Genomic DNA, 17349 nt, shown 5'->3' with positions numbered 1-17349 from the left:
CAGGTAACGCTTTCACATGTGCACAAAGGGCTGAGTATTCAAAGCTTGTGTCTCAATTCACTCTGAAAGATTAAAGGATAATCTAATTGAGGTGTTGGTGATGACTAAAGGACCACATTAGGTAGATGGAGAGAAATGGTTTCCGCTGAGGTGAGGCAACGTTTGGGTCTGGAGTGAGGAGGCACAAACCTTAAAATTAAAGCTGGGCTGTTCGTGGGCGATGTCAGTCAGCATCTCTTCACACAAAAATAGAACCCAAAAGAGCTGCAGATTGAGGCTAATGGCCCCCAAAGTTCCTTTTTGAATTGTGTTTGGGGATCTTTAGCGTCCACTTTAAAGAACAGCAGAATGTTCCACCAATATCCCGGTCAACACTCTCCCCTCGGCCAACGTGATGTTATTGCCGTCGGACATTGCTGGATTTGCCCAGATAATATTCTCTCCTCACTTCTGAAGGTGGGTTGGCTCAGGGTAGGACACGGCCCATCGGTGCCAAGGCAGAAACCCAGGGGATTGGAAATTGGGATGCCACATATTTTAGAGAGAGCATCGGTTGCCTCCAACCCTGGTCATCCCTCTGTACCATTACAGCTAAGCAAAATGAGGGGCTGAGGGGGACAGGAAACTGATTTTACCCTGCATTGATGCCCATTAGGGGCATCAGATTTAGGTGGGGTAAAAAGTGGGCGGCACGGTAGCATTGTGGATAGCACAATTGCTTCACAACTCCAGGGTCCCAGGTATCGATTCCGGCTTGGGTCACTGTCTGTGCGGAGTCTGCACGTTCTCCCCGTGTGTGCGTGGGTTTCCTCCGGGTGCTCCGGTTTCCTCCCACAGTCCAAAGATGTGCAGGTTAGGTGGATTGGCCATGATAAATTGCCCTTAGTGTCCAAAATTGCCCTTAGTGTTGGGTGGGGTTACTGGGTTATGGAGACAGGGTGGAGGTGTGGAACTTGGGTAGGGTGCTCTTTCCAAGAGCCGGTGCAGACTTGATGGGCCGAATGGCCTCCTTCTGCACTGTGAATTCTATAATTCTATGAAAGCAGGCATCTGGTCTGAACGATGACCCTGGGGAAGTGGTCTGGGTGGAAATGGCACCTCTCCACCCACCACCAGAGTGCAGGCAGGTTATTAGACTGGCATGGAGCTTTGAAGCTCTCCGTCGTCCAGTTCTTATCCATTTTCCCCACTTATCCGTAGAGACTGACCATCCGGCCTGGGGATTCTGGATAATTCCAATGCTGCAGCCCTGACTGGTCAGCAGGCAATATTCGGAAGGTCCAGCAGCATCCGTGGAGCTAACTGGCCACATTTTCAATATGGGGGTCAGGAATCTGCCACACAGATGAATTCCTCCCAGGTTGCGATCCAATGCCAGGGCTGAATTGCTCTCGCGCAGCTATTGCGAAATATAAGTGACCCAATTGGGCAGGAGGCGGGCTAAGTGCCCACTGAGAGACAGTGACCACTTCCAGGAGGCAGGAGCTGTCTGCCTGGCACCAGGGGGAAAAAGGCAGGTGGTGGCCATGTTGGGGACTGTTGCTACCTTGCTGATTCGGGCAGCCAGCTCCTCGAGATGTAACACAGGGGAAAGGTGGCCACGGACAAAAAGAACAGGACCTGCCCTCAGGCTGGAGCTCGTTGAACCCTTAGAGTAAATTTAAAAACAAAGAAAAATATTTCAAAACTCCAATCTTGAACAGGCAAGCCCCCTATCAAGCTCCTTAATGAGCTTAGATTGTTATCAATTGACAGCGACCGCCTTTCCCAGAGGCCACTGGGACCCTGAGACTCTCTCCGAAATCCGGGGATCCTTAATCCTGGTCCACATTGAGCCCTTTGAAAATCCAAACCCAACATTTGGGTCTTTCGTCAGAATTCAGAATCTTTAGGCTGAAGGATGCAAGATTTATGACCTTTGTTTTGCCTAGAACTAAGCCCATTGCGAAAAAAGTAAAAATATAAGCGTTTGTAAAGCAGTTTTCGTTACATCACAACCAACCTTGCACACAAATACCAATGTGGTAACAACAGATAACCTGTTTTCTTAAAGTTGCTACTTTTTATTGCAATCTCTTACAGTTCTACCACATCCCCCCTCCCTTCAGTGCAGACTAAAAGTGTTAGAACATAGAACATAGAACAGCACAGAACAGGCCCTTTGGCCCTCGATGTTGTGCCGAGCTTTGTCCAAAACCAAGATCAAGCTATCCCACTCCTTGTCATTGTGGTGTGCTCCATGTGCCTATCCAATAATCGCTTGAAAGTTCCTAAAGTGTCCAACTCCCCTATCACAGCAGGCAGTCCATTCCACACCCTAACCACTCTCTGAGTAAAGAACCTACCTCAGACATCCTTCCTATATCTCCCACCCTGAACCTTATAGTTATGCCCCCTTGTAACAGCACCCGAGGAAATAGTTTCTGAACGTCCACTCTATCTATCCCCCTCATCATCTTATAAACGTCTATTAAGTCTCCTCTCATCCTCCTTCACTTCAATGCGAAAAGTCCTAGCTCCCTCAACCTTTCCTCATAAGACCTACCCTCCAAACCGGGCAGCATGCTGGTAAATCTCCTTTGCACCCTTTCCAATGCTCCCACATTCCTCCTATAATGAGGTGACCAGAAACGAAAGGGAAAATGCTGGAAAATCTCAGCAAGTCCTGCAGCATCTGTAGGGAGAGAAAAGAGCTAACGTTTCGAGCCCGATGACTCTTTGTCAAAGCTAACAGACAGAGAGAGTTGGAAATATTTATACTGTGGAGTAGGAATGAAAGATGAGCCATAGCTACAGAAACCCAGGGAAACTGGGTGCTAATGGCCACAGATACCAAGGGGAAAGAGTGTTAATGGCAGTCCCCAGAGAGGACAAAAGATGTGAAAAGTCAAACATCAGAGGCTGAACTGTAGGTGTGGGGGGAGGGGAAGGGGGAAGCAAAGAGGAGAAAGGTGCAGGAAAGGTGCAGGAAAGAAAGAAATGGTAAAAGACAGTTAAAATGAAATGAAAACAAATGGGTCGAGGTGGGGCTGATCATCTGAAGTTGTTGAATTCGATGTTCAGGCCGGAAGGCTGTAGCGTGCCTAACCGGAAGATGAGATGTTGTTCCTCCAGTTTGCGTTGCACTTCACTGGAACATTGCAGCAGGCCAAGAACAGACATGTGGGCATGGGAGCAGGGTCTTTTGTTAAAATGGCAAGCAACAGGAAGGTCAGGGTCCTGAATGCGCACAGACCGAATATGCTCAGCAAAGCGATCACCCAGTCTGCGTTTGGTCTCTCCGATATAGAGGAGACCACATTGGGAGCAGCGAATGCAGTAGACCAGATTGAAAGAGGTGCAAGTGAAATGCTGCTTAACCTGGAATGAGTGTTTTGGGCCTGGAATGTTCAGCATGGAAGAGGTAAAGGGGCAGGTGTTATACCTTCTGCAGTTGCATGGGAAGGCGACATGGGTGATGGGAGAGGTACTGGGTATGGTGGAGGTGTGGACTAGATTGTCTCAGAGGGAACGGTCTCTGCTGGAATGCTGACAGAGGGAGTGAAGGGAAGATGTGTTTGGTGGTGGCATCACGCTGGAGTTGGCAAAATGGCGGAGGATTATGCTTTGCATACGGAGGCTGGTGGGATGAAATGTGAGAACCAGGGGACTCTATCCTTTTTCTGGGAGGGACCGGAGGGCGAGGGTAGTGACGCGGGAGATGGACCGCACACTCGCTGCTCCCAATGTGGTCTCCTCCTCTCAAGGTCCAACAGCAGACCTCCCTCACCCTCAACAAAGCTAATCCTGCTGCCGCTGACAAGGAGGGACATCCTCTCTCTCACCCTGGGATTAATGGGTCACCCCTCCCCCCCCCCACTGCAGTACGCACACCTGTGGGTGACCTGATCCCCTCCTCACCAATCCCCATGCCCTCTCATTAGTTACCCCCATCAGACTCAACCATCAGTCACTCCTATCAGCAGCCCCCCCAAAGAATCATCCCTCAGAATCCCCATCAGAGACCCCCATCAGAGACCCCCATCAGAGATCCCCATCAGAGACCCCCATCAGAGACCCCCATCAGAGACCCCATCAGAGACCCCCATCAGAGATCCGCATCACACCACCATCAGAGACCCCCATCAGAGACCCCCATCAGAGACCCCCATCAGAGACCCCCATCAGATCCCCATCAGAGACCCCCATCAGAGACCCCCATCAGAGACCCCCATCAGAGACCCCCATCAGAGACCCTCATCAGAGACCCCGATCAGAGATCCCCATCAGAGACTTCCATCAGAGACCCCCATCAGAGACCCCGATCAGAGACCCCCATCAGAGACCCCCATCAGAGACCACCATCAGACGCCCATCAGAGACCCCAATCAGAGACCCCCATCAGAGACCCCCATCAAACCCCCATCAGAGACCCCCATCAGAGACCCCCATCAGAGACCCCCATCAGAGACTTCCATCAGAGACCCCCATCAGAGACCCCATCAGAGACCACCATCAGACCCCCATCAGAGACCCCGATCAGAGACCCCCATCAGAGACCCCGATCAGAGACCCCCATCAGAGACCCCCATCAGAGACTCCCATCAGAGACCCCCATCAGAGACCCCCATCAGAGACCACCATCAGACCCCCATCAGAGACCCCCATCAGAGACCCCGATCAGAGACCCCATCAGAGACTCCCATCAGACCCCCATCAGAGACCCCCATCAGACACCCATCAGAGACCCCCATCAGAGACCCCATCAGAGACCCCCATCAGAGACCCCCATCAGACCCCCATCAGAGACCCCCATCAGAGACTCCCATCAGAGACCCCCATCAGAGACCCCCATCAGAGACCCCCATCAGAGACCCCCATCAGTGACCCCCATCAGACCCCATCAGAGACCCCCATCAGAGACCCCCATCAGAGACCCCATCAGAGACCCCCATCAGATCCCCATCAGAGACACCCATCAGAGACCCCATCAGAGACCCCCATCAGAGACCCCCATCAGAGACCCCCATCAGAGACTCCCATCAGAGACCCCATCAGAGACCCCCATCAGAGACCACCATCAGACCCCCATCAGAGACCCCGATCAGAGACCCCGATCAGAGACCCCATCAGAGACTCCCATCAGACCCCCATCAGAGACCCCCATCAGACACCCATCAGAGACCCCCATCAGAGACCCCATCAGAGACCCCCATCAGAGACCCCCATCAGACCCCCATCAGAGACCCCCATCAGAGACTCCCATCAGAGACCCCCATCAGAGACCCCCATCAGAGACCACGATCAGAGACTCCCATCAGAGACCCCCATCAGAGACCCCCATCAGCGACCCCCATCAGACCCCATCAGAGACCCCCATCAGAGACCCCCATCAGAGACCCCCATCAGAGACCCCATCAGAGACCCCCATCAGATCCCCATCAGAGACACCCATCAGAGACCCCATCAGAGACCCCCATCAGAGACCCCCATCAGAGACCCCCATCAGAGACCCCCATCAGAGACCCTCATCAGAGACCCCGATCAGAGACCCCATCAGATCCCCATCAGAGACCACCATCAGACGCCCATCAGTGACCCCAATCAGAGACCCCCATCAGAGACCCCCATCAGAGACTTCCATCAGAGACCCCCATCAGAGACCCCCATCAGAGACCACCATCAGACCCCCATCAGAGACCCCGATCAGAGACCCCCATCAGAGACCCCGATCAGAGACCCCCATCAGAGACCCCCATCAGAGACTCCCATCAGAGACCCCCATCAGAGACCCCCATCAGAGACCCCCATCAGACCCCCATCAGAGACCCCCATCAGAGACCCCCATCAGAGACCCCAATCAGAGACCCCCATCAGATCCCCATCAGAGACACCCATCAGAGACCCCATCAGAGACCCCCATCAGAGACCCCCATCGGAGACCCCCATCAGAGACCCCCATCAGAGACCCTCATCAGAGACCCCGATCAGAGATCCCCATCAGAGACTTCCATCAGAGACCCCCATTAGAGACCCCGATCAGCGACCCCCATCAGAGACCCCCATCAGAGACCACCATCAGACGCTCATCAGAGACCCCCATCAGAGTCCTCCATCAGAGACTTCCATCAGAGACCCCCATCAGAGACCCCCATCAGAGACCACCATCAGAGACCACCATCAGTCACACTTGCCTGAAAGATAAAGACCAGTCCAGGCAGTAGAGTGAAAAATTGCTCCATTTTCACTTACCCTTCCCTAACATCTGCTGCCTCAGACAAAAGTGTTTAAAGCAGCAGCAGGTACAAATGTCAGAGGCTTCCTGAAAGCTAAGTGCACTTGAAAGGGCTTCAAATCCATTGACAGCCTTTGAAATTCAAAACACATTCAATTTCATACAGCAACTACATTTCACAAGCCAGTGATTGACAGTTTTATTAGTCCAGAGACAGGTGCTTGGTGGATTTACCTAGCTTTCCCTTTGCATTTGAATGCATCTCAAATACCCTGCTTTGATGCTAACCACAACGTTTATTAACACTTTTGCTATAATTAACAGCTCCTCACCACATCAAAAGCAGCTAAGTGCTTTCACTTCCTCTTATTCACAGCAGGAAGCACGCCGGCGGGAGATTGAAGCATCACAACAGCTTGGGCGCCAAACCAGTTTTTTGGGGGACGCTCCATTCTCCGCCCAATCAGGAATCCCGATCGCAGCATGGGGCAATGAGGAACCCAACCCGACAACGACAACAGGGCAGCACTCCCTCAGTATTGCACGGGGAGCAGCAGCTGGATTATGCATACAGTCCTCTGGAGTGGGACCTGTAATTCTCTGCATTCAGATTGCAGGACAGTAAATCCCTGTTACCAAAATCCACCCAGATCTGGCAGGCTCAAAACCTGACTCCTAAAATAATTTTTAACAGTTATGAACCTGGAGGGGAAATTGTGCAAGTAGTTTTAACGAATGAAATATTTATTATGTACAAACTTGTTACGTTTTTCTCAAATTGTTACACTCTGTGCATTGTCAAGAAACATTGAGATATATTATTAATCACATTAGCAATAATGTAGCACTTTTTACATGCCTAATTTAGTAAGCAAAACTTTAAATAAAACATTATGCAGACTACTAAACTGCAATTATCCAGTTAATTCAACAGAACGTTCAGAATAACAAAATCAGGATTACAATGCTCTTCAGTGAGAGTTTACAGAATATTATTAGTTTGAATTTGAATAATGCAGTGTGTTAATGCACGGATAATGCATGTGAGCTAATGTGGTGTTAAAATGCCACAGGATGTACAAAGTCACACTTTGAGTTCCATGCTCCCGGGCTCATTCCTAAAAGGATAGGATTTAAAAGCAGGGAAGTTATGTTAAACTTTTTGTACAAAATCTTGGTTGGGCCAAATTTAAACATCCTGGGCACTGTTCTGCTCCGCATGTCACAAAAGGAACCTAGAGGCACTGGAGAAGGCTGAACTGGGAGGTTCTAGTTATCAGGAAAGGTTGAACCACCACCTGGAGGTTCCCCTGCAAGTCGTTCACCACCCTGACTTGGAAATATATCGGCCGTTCCTTCACTGTGGCTGGGGCAAAATCCAGGAACTCCCTCCCTAACAGCACAGTGGGTGTACCTACACCTCAAGGACTGCAGCGGTTCAAGAAGGCAGCTCAGCACCACCTTCTGAAGGGCAACTCGGAATGGGTAATACATGTTGGTCTAACCAGCGACACCCACATCCTGTGAACAAATACAAATAGAAAGGTTTGGAATTCTTTTCTCCTGGAGAGAGGAGACCGAGGGCAGGCCTGATAGAGGCCTTCACAATTCAGATGGTTTTCCATTAGGTAGACATGGAGAAGATATTTCCACGTATAGGGAGACCAAATCTCGGGGGAGAGAGGAATATAAGGTTCTTTTAAAAGGACATGGGGAGTCCACAGCGGGTAAAATAAGAACAAAGTTTTCTTTGCACAAGCAATACATACACCACCCGGAGACCCCACCCAGGTTTCTCTCTGGTGGGCACTTTACTGACCACCCGACTGCTTAATTGAAATACCCCACCCCTAGCGGGAGTGCCTGTGCTCCTTAAGGAGCACGGGAAGACAAGCATTCCCACTCCGTGGGTCCCGTGTGGGATATTACATGCCCCCCCCCCCCCTCACCCCAAGGTCTGAAGACCCCCCTTCCAAGCAATGAGGTGGAGAAGGAGGAGCTGATTGAGGATGCCGGAGGATGTGTAGGTTCGGTAAGTCTTCATGGAGCTGATGTGCCGTATTTGTCAGCGTGTGCCTCGCTGGTGAGCGCCGGCTACGGCAGGAGCAACATGGCAAACTACAGAGTGGGTGTCTGAGACCCCCGAGGTCTGCGTCTCCGACTCGGAGGCCACAACGTTGGGCACGTCGGCGTCGAGAGAGAGATTGGAGGCGTCACGGCAGGCTGATTGGGCAATGGAGCCAGACGTTCAAGGACAGGCTTCTTTCGAGCCACTTCACAAGGGAGCAACCTCCAAGCGAATGTGATCCAGGTGTCGTTTCATTAGCTGTCCCGGACTTGATAAGAGACTGGTCCCGTTTGACAGATAACAATCGCAGAGAATTAACAAGCGGTGTCGTTGAAGTTACAAACAAATAACGTGTCATCTGGTGCAAAGTGTCGATAAGTTCGACATCGAATTGGGCAATGCCCTGTTCGGTAGAATCAAACTCAGTTGTGTACAGTCTGCGACCCGTTGACATCTCAGCTGGGGCTACCCCAGTTACTGCCTGAGGCTGTACGAGAATGAAAATCTGACCAGTCTTCTGCCCATCAAGTCGACGTCTGTTTCCTGAGCCTCTGTTTAACCGTCTGGACAGCCCCTTCTGCCAAACCATTCAATGCCGGATGTTATGGGCAGTGCGGGTGTGGTGAACCCCGTTGTTCTTCACAAAAGCAGCGAACTCTACACTCGTGAAAGAGGCCTCATTATCAGTCACGAGTACCTCCGGGATTCCGTGGGTGGAAAAAGGAGTGCGGAATCGCTCGATGGTCACCTGGGAAATGATCGCCACCATCTTGTCGACCTCCAGCCACTTTGAGTTGGCTTCCACCGGGATAAGAGACATCGAACCCAAGAATGGACCGGCGAATCGGCGTGCACACGAGCCCAAGGACACCCCGGCCACTCCCAAGGGTGCAGGGGTCCCACTATGGGGAGTTTCTGTTGCTCCAGACATATGGAGCACTAGTGGGCCAACATCTCGATATCTATGTCCAAACCCAGGCACCAGACACAGCTCCTTCCCAGCATCTTCACCTTGGACACTCCGGGATGTCTGTTGTGAAGGTCCGTGGGTTTCTCGACAACATGGGGTGGCCACAATGGGAAGCCCCATTGGCCGGCTGTGGGAATGGAGAATCCCGTTGCCGGTGGGGGCGCACCGCGCTGGAAAATGCAGCTGGTGGACCGCAGAATCCCGCTCCTCTTCTTTCGCGGGAAACACACATTGTGACCCCATATCCGGTAAACCTCTTTAAGACCGCATCGGTTTTGCAAATGTTCTTGTTCCGCAGGCCCTGTGATTAACACGTCGTTTAAGTAAACTGCAATGCGTGGCAATCCACGCAGGATGTTCGTCTCGACGCACTGAAAGACTGCGCTCACTGAGAATTCTCCGAATGGAAGCTGCGTGAACTCATTGTGCCCCTTGTGCGTATGAATCGTGACATACGGCCTGAGGATTCATCGAGATGCAGCTGTAAATAAGCGCTGCGCGTGTCCAAATTCGCAAACGTGCTGCCACAGGCCTAAAGAATCCTCGATGCGAGGTAAAGGGTCACGGTCCAATCTCGAAGCCGCGTTCACCGTCAAATTATAGTCTCCGCAGAAGCGGACTGTCTTACCCGGCTTCATTCACCACTGGTGTAGCCCAGTCAGCGATGTGCACAGGTCTAATGGTGCCCACACTTCCAAATACCACAGTTAGGTCTCAACCTTCTCCACCATAGTATAGAGAACCGGGCTGGCATGAAAATATCGGGGCTGGGCTTCCGGCTCCACCTGGATTTTAGTCACGGCCCCTTTAATGGCACCGAAACCAGGCTGGAAAACCTCCGGGCATATGCTCAGTGCTGTACACAAACCGCCAGACACCATGTGACCCAGAGGCCGGAGTCGCAGCCGTGTACAGTACAAGCCACAGGGATGCCATGTGAGAGGTGATGCCCCAAAAGGTTCACCTCCATCCCTTGTATCTCCTGGGTACCGCATTCCACGCTTTCTTGGGTCAGGGGGATCTGGAGCAACTGCTGGAAAGTCAGGGCGACTTTGGCCAAAAGTTCTTTTCTGAGTTTACACATTATTGATACCGCAGGCCAAGCGATCGCAGAACATATCGGACAAAACAGTTCCATCATTACAAAACACGGTTATCCTCCGTAAGCGAGATCCAAACTCGGTGATGGACTCACCGGTGGACCTTTCCGCCAAATTAACCTGATATCTTTGAACGATTATCATGCTCGCTTCAGCAGCACATATACTAAAATTGGAATGATTCAGAGAAGATTAGCCTGGGCCAGCACAAGGATGACACGCAAATTCGTGAAGCGTCTGCCTTTGAACGATTATCGATGGGGTTGGGTTGCACCACAAGTGTCACGAGCTGGTCTAATATTCATGTTCCGGCGTCGCCAGGTACGTGAGACTCCAGATCACCCCGAACGTCTGCGGTCCACAGACCATCAACAGTATGACCGTCTGCCACTTGTTTTCCATGGTATTGTTGGCCCGGAAGAAGTAACGCATTCGGGGCGACACGGTGGTGCAGTGGTTAGCACTGCTGCCTCACGGCGCCGAGGACCCGGGTTCGATCCCGGCCCCGGGTCACTATCCGTGCAGAGTTTGCACATTCTCCCCGTGTCTGCCTGGGTCTCGCCCCCCCACAACCCAAAAAGATGTGCAGAGTAGGTGGATCAGCTACGCTAAATTGGAAAAGAAAAGAATTTGGTACTCTAAATTCAAAAAAAAAAGAATAACGCGTTGATTCAGCGTATTGGTTTCAGTCTTCAACACCAGCATCAAATGTGTCTAACCACCCAAACAGTGGGATGGCGAATCAAAGAAATCCAAACCCGGGTCCAGAAAACTGGCGAGATTGCTCAGCTAAGTAGGTCGCAGTATCAACAGCAAACCAGTTTACTCCTCGTCGCCAGTTTAATAAGGAAACAGGGAGTCCTCACCGAGTAAAATAAGAACAAAGTTTTCTTTACACAAATGATATGTACACTCTCTGGGAGAATCCAACCAGGTTCCTCTCTGGTTGGTGCCTTACTGGCCGACCTGATATACATTAGGTACTTTTTATTTTATAAATTTAGCGTACCCAATTCATTTTTTCCAATTAAGGGGCAATTTAGCATGGCCAATCCATCTATCCTGCACATCTTTGGGTTGTGGGGGCGAGACGCACGCAAACACGTGGAGAAAGTGCAAACTCCACACAGACAGTGACCCAGAGCCGGAATCGAACCTGGGATCTCGGCGCCATGAGGCAGCAGGGCTAATCCACCGCGCCACCATGCTGCCCCTACATTAGGTACTTGAGATATCCCACCACTACCGGGAGAGCTTGTAGGGGCTTTTCACAGTAACCTCATTGCAGTGTTAAAGTGAAATGAAATGAAAAAATGAAAATGAAAATCGCTAATTGCCACAAGTAGGCTTCAACTGAAGTTACTGCGAAAAGCCCCTAGTCACCACAGTCCGGCGCCTGTTCGGGGAGGCTGGTACGGGAATTGAACCGTGCTGCCGGCCTGCTTTAAAATCCAGCTATTTAGCCCTGTGCTAAACCAGCCCTATGTAAGCCTACTTGTGACAATAAAGATTATTATTATATTATTATAAATATTGGCACGCAGTAGTTGGATCTAATTGCCTGTTTCTGTGTTGTAAATGCTGTATGAAGATTCTAGGATGTTAAAATTTTGAAAGATTTGCAAGATAGTTTATTTTGAACAGAGAAATATGGAAAATTTCAATATCTGCTTTGAGTCAACTTCCTCCAGTGAGTTACTGCGGACAGACTGTGTTTGGTGTCACAGTTTAGGCAAGAACATCCCACATTTAAAACCTCATTTACACAGATCGAGGAATCTCAGTGAATGTACTACATCGGAATCTGTTGGTTTGGGTGGACAGGTCCCCTACGGCAGGCATTGTCAAACTCGGGGACGCGACCCGCGGGTGGGTCGTGGGCGGATGTCGGGAGGGTCGCGGAGCCGCCCGTCGTGGCGCTCCCGATCGCACAAATCCACCGGCTGTTATTAATGCCGGCTGCGAGCGGCCTTCAAAATGGGCAGGAACAGATTTTAAAAAATGTGGCCGCAGTGCGCAAACGTGCCCGACCATCGGTTATGCGCATGCGCACTGAAGATCGGGCACGCATGCGCAGTGTGGCCGCTTTTTCTTAATATGGTCGCAGCCTTTTTTTCAAGTTCGGGGGTCCAAAGGGACCATTGCGGGCAAAGGGGCCCAAAACCATTTTCTCCATTTTTGTCAGCAACAAACAAGGTAGGAGAAAATGGTGGGTTGTGCAGGTCGGCCAGCGTGGGCTGCAAAGGTCAGCCGGTGTGGGTCGCGAAGGTCAGCCGGTGTGGGTCGCGAAGGTCAGCCGGCGTGGGTCACGAAGGTCAGCCGGCGTGGGTCACGAAGGTCGGCCGGCGTGGGCCACGAAGGTCGGCCAGTGTGGGTCACGAAGGTCAGCCGGCGTGGGTCGCGAAGGTCAGCCGGCGTGGGTCACGAAGGTCGGCCAGTGTGGGTCACGAAGGTCGGCCAGTGTGGGTCGCAAAGGTCGGCCGGCGTGGGCAGCAAAGTTCGGCCAGCGTGTGTCTCAAAGGTCAGCAGGCATGGGTCGCGAAGGTCGGCCAGCGTGGGCTGCGAAGGTCGGCCAGCGTGGGTCGCGAAGGTCAGCCGGCGTGGGTCGCGAAGGTCGGCCGGCGTGGGTCGCGAAGGTCGGCCGGCGTGGGTCGCGAAGGTCGGCCGGGCTTGGTCCTGATGGTTGGTCGGTTGGTAAAAATGGGTTCCCGGAAAAACATTTTGAAAAACACTGGTCTACGGGGTTACCTCTCCCTATCTCTGTGACCTTTTCCAAACCTCCACCCTCTTGCGGCACCTCTAATTTTCATCACCCAGCCATTGGCGGCCATGTCTTCAGTTGCCAAGTTCCTAAGTTCTGGGATTCTCTCCCTAAATCTCTCTACCCTCCTCTAAAACGCTCCACAAAGCCTACATCTTTCATCAATCCAGAATTTCATCCCCCCCCCCCCCCCCCCCCCCACTCCCACCAGTAGGTTCCGAGGTTGGGGGCGGGCATGAAATAGCATTGATGAGATTCCCTTTGGGCCCCCAGCCGGCCCACCTAGTTGTGATTTTACTCCAGAGCGGCAAGGCCTTGGGGCGAACTATACCCCCTCCCTGCCCTTGCCTCAATGAAGGCTGCATTTGCCCCCACTTAATGGCCATTTAAAGGCCTTTTCCCACTCCGCTCAACTGTTTGGCTGGCAGGTGGATGGTAGTTTAGGGGGGAATGCAAAATTGAAACGATTTTGATCTCGGGCGGGAAGGGGAAGCGTGACGCCTCCATCAGAAACCCCCTTCCGACTGGGGTCATTCTCCCCTTTGGGTCCAGTGACCTCCCTCCCAATCCCTTCTTCACCCTATTGGCCAGGACCCCGACCTCCCCTCCCGCTAACCCCCCAGGCCTTCCCAACCCGCCCATACATTGGGCCTGCTGCAGTGGGCGGGTGTGTATTCTGGCTGAGCCACTGCTATCCTGAAAGATTTGTTCTAACCTTTTCTTGACCTCTGTCCTCATAGAATCATAGAATTTACAATGCTGAAAGAGGCCATTCGGCCCATCGAGTCTGCACTGGCCCATGGAAAGATCAACCGACCTATGCCCATATCTCCACCCTACCCTCGTAACCCAGTAATCTTTTTGGACACTACGGGGCAATTTAGCATGGCCAATCCACCTAACCTGCATATCTTTGGACTGTGGGAGGAAACCGGAGCACCCGAGGAAACTCAGGCAGACATGGGGAGCACGTGCAGACTCTGCACAGACAGTGACCTAAGCCGGGAATCGAACCTGGGACCCTGGAGCTGTGAAGCAACTGTGCTAATTACTGTGCTACTGTGCTGCCCTGAAACAACATTGCAGGGCTCATCCGACATCTCCTTTTGGTCTTCAAAATTGGTCTACAAACTTATGAGGGTCATAGGCAGGGTGGTTCATCAGAGTGTTTTCCCCAGGGTAGAGGGGTCAATTACAAGGGGGCATAGGTTTAAGGTGCGAGGGGCAAGGTTTAGAGGAGATGTACGAGGCAAGTTTTTTACACAGAGGGTAGTGGGTGCCTGGAACTCGCTGCCGGAGGAGGTGGTGGAAGCAGGGACAATAGTGATGTTTAAGGGGCATCTTGACAAATACATGAATAGGATGGGAATAGAGGGAAATGGACCCCGGAAGTGTAGAAGATTTTAGTTTAGACGGGCAGCATGGTCAGCACAGGCTTGGAGAGCCGAAGGTCCTGTTCCTGTGCTGTACTTTTCTTTGTTCTTTGTTCTTTATGTGACTTGGTGTCAAAATGTATTCGCTAATTCTCCTTCAAAGCACCTTGGGATGTTTTTTCCAAGTGAAAGGTTGTTGTTGCTATGAATTAGTTGAGGTTGTGGTGTCCTTTGTTTAAGCAACATAACACAACGCTACAGAGATAGGGTAGAGGATTCTGACAGGATCTTCCACCCTGAATCTGCAGACGTGATTTGTCCGTTTGGATTACAGTTTCTCACCAGTTTCCTTCATAGAAATTCAATGTGTGCAACACACTCTTAATGCAGGCTGACAGTTTCTTGTTTTAAGATGCTAAATAAAGTCACTAACTGACACATTATTTAATGTAAGCTGTGACTTTATTACAGTCCGCCTCCCTTATTGGTTTTAGTAGCCTGCAGTAATTTTAATTGTTAATCATAATTTATCGCACTTCCTCATCCGAAATCCTGCTTCGCATCTTAATGCCTGTCAACCAGGCCTCAAACGCTAATAGAATTGATTAGTGAGTCTCTGGCGGACAATCCCATGGTGCACTAGGCTGGGAGCAGCCCCTGGGTTAGGTTGATTGGTCCATCAGAGCCAGGGTAGTCTATATGAGATCTGACCGGGGTGGATGCTGAGAGGCTGCTACCCCCTGGCTGGAGAGTCTAGAACTAAGGGTCACAGCCTCAGGATAAGGGGCCGAATGGCCTACTCGCTACTTCTATTTCTCCTATGGTTCTTAATGGCCTTGGTGGTACCAGACACCAGGAAGAGAGAAAATCATCCACAGTAATTTTTCTATGAAGTAAATGTATGGACAAGGGTAGTGGACAGGTACAAACGCGTCTCTGTCTCTGGGGCAGATGTTGCAAACTGGGGTGTGGGTGGGGGGGCGGGGGCAGAGGCGGGGGAATGAAAATTAATTACAATTGGAAGATCTTGCATAGGGTCAGACCCCTTGGCCACAGCAGGATCTGTGCTCCACACCAGACTTCTCCCAGCCTATTCCCATTTCCCCGATCAACGTATTCCTTCTGTTCTTCTCTTTGCCGTCTGTTTCACCAACGCCCTCTGAAATTCATCTGTTGCATTTGCCGCAATGTTCGCCCAAGTTCGCATTTTGCCCCCTCACCGGGTTCAGAACTTTATCTTGAATTTCTTATTGGGCTTGTTGCCGGCTATTTATACAGTGATAGCCCCTAGTTTTGGACCAAAGAGAGGATGAAAGTATGTGGCAACAGGGCAGGTGCGGTGGCACAGTGGTTAGCACTGTTGCTTTACAGCGCCAGGGACCCAGGTTCAATTCCTGCTTGGGTCACTGCCTGTGTGGAGTCTGCACGTTCTCCCCATGTCTGCGTGGGTTTGCTCCGGACGCTCCAGTTTCCTCCCACAAGTCCCGAAAGACGTGCTTGTTAGGTGAATTGGACATTCTGAATTCTCCCTCAGTGTACCCGAACAGGCGCCGGAGTCTGGCGACTAGGGGCTTTTCACAGTAACTTCATTTCAGTGTTAATATAAGCCTACTTGTGACAATAATAAAGATTATTAGTATATATAGAACATAGAACATTACAGCGCAGTACAGGCCCTTCGGCCCTCGATGTTGCGCCGACCTGTGATACCACTCTAAAGCCCATCTACACTATTCCCTTATCATCCATATGTTTATCCAATGACCATTTAAATGCCCTTAATGTTGGCGAGTCCACTACTGTTGCAGGCAGGGCATTCCACACCCTTACTACTCTCTGAGTAAAGAACCTACCTCTGACATCTGTCCTATATCTATCTCCCCTCAATTTAAAGCTATGTCCCCTCGTGCTAGACATCATATATGGCGTGAGAATGGTTGCTCACATGCAGCGTAACCATGGGTTACCCTGGGGTCGAACAGCCTCCTTCCGTCCTGCAATTTATATTCAAGACCATAAAATGTCACCGTCCATGACTGGCCATCTCTGTGTTACCTACGTCACAATTCTTTGATTGTTCAAGAAACTCAAACCCATTATTTACAAAATAATGATTTTACAACACATCTAGAGTGGGGTTTCCCCACCAGCCCGCTGCATGTTATTTGGCGGGTGGGGGGGGAGGGGGGGGGGGGGGGGGGGGGGGGGGGGGCAGCGGGGTCTCTCGGTCCCGGCATTGTCAACGGGATTTCCCGGTGACAGCTGCCCTCATCGCCAGCGTGGGACTAGAATTTCCCGCCGGCGTGAACAGCCGGTAATCCCTGCCCATAATGTTTAAAATCCTCACTCTGTCCATTGTCGAAACCACCAGGGTTATTGGGATACACCGGCGGAGTTCCTGTGGTGTCTCTCATGTTGTGTTGGAGGACATATAAAAGGACAAAAGTGTTAATTGGACACAACTTGGAGTGAGGAAAGCCACACAGAAATGCCAGTGGAATTCATATCTGCCCCACTAGGGGGAGCCTGAGATCCTACCAGGACCAAATTCTTCTTCAGCTCTTGGAGGAGCCAAATGTGTTGGTTGCGGATGAGTTTGTGCCTTGGGCTGTTTTGCTGGAATCTCAGTGGGACGCGATGGTTGCTCAAGTCCCTCAGGATCTTAGATGTTTCAATGAGAACTCCTCTGGCTCCAAGCCCTGATCAACATCTCACCCCCTCAAATAAGGAGGGAGATTGCAACTGTAAAGTTACTGGAGAAGGTTTACATCAACCCAAGCCTGAAACTACACCAGGATCTTACCCACCCATCTGCTGCTCGCCTCATCTCGCGTCAGCCTGCCCAGCTAAAACCACCGTGCCG

At 51.2% G+C, this 17349-nt stretch overlaps 1 non-coding gene across 1 annotated transcript; it reads left to right on the top strand.

The window, feature by feature from the left end:
- The first annotated feature begins 10494 nt into the window (after nucleotides 1-10494).
- LOC119975293 lies at nucleotides 10495-10600 on the top strand. Its single transcript, XR_005462711.1, has one exon. It is a non-coding gene; the product is annotated as a U6 spliceosomal RNA (small nuclear RNA).
- The last annotated feature ends 6749 nt before the right edge of the window (nucleotides 10601-17349 follow it).

This window comes from Scyliorhinus canicula, chromosome 12 (genome assembly GCF_902713615.1).
Source record: "Scyliorhinus canicula chromosome 12, sScyCan1.1, whole genome shotgun sequence".
NCBI lineage: Eukaryota > Metazoa > Chordata > Chondrichthyes > Carcharhiniformes > Scyliorhinidae > Scyliorhinus > Scyliorhinus canicula.
The sequence above is the reverse complement of the archived record's forward strand: the minus strand, read 5'-3'. Positions and strand labels throughout refer to the sequence as shown.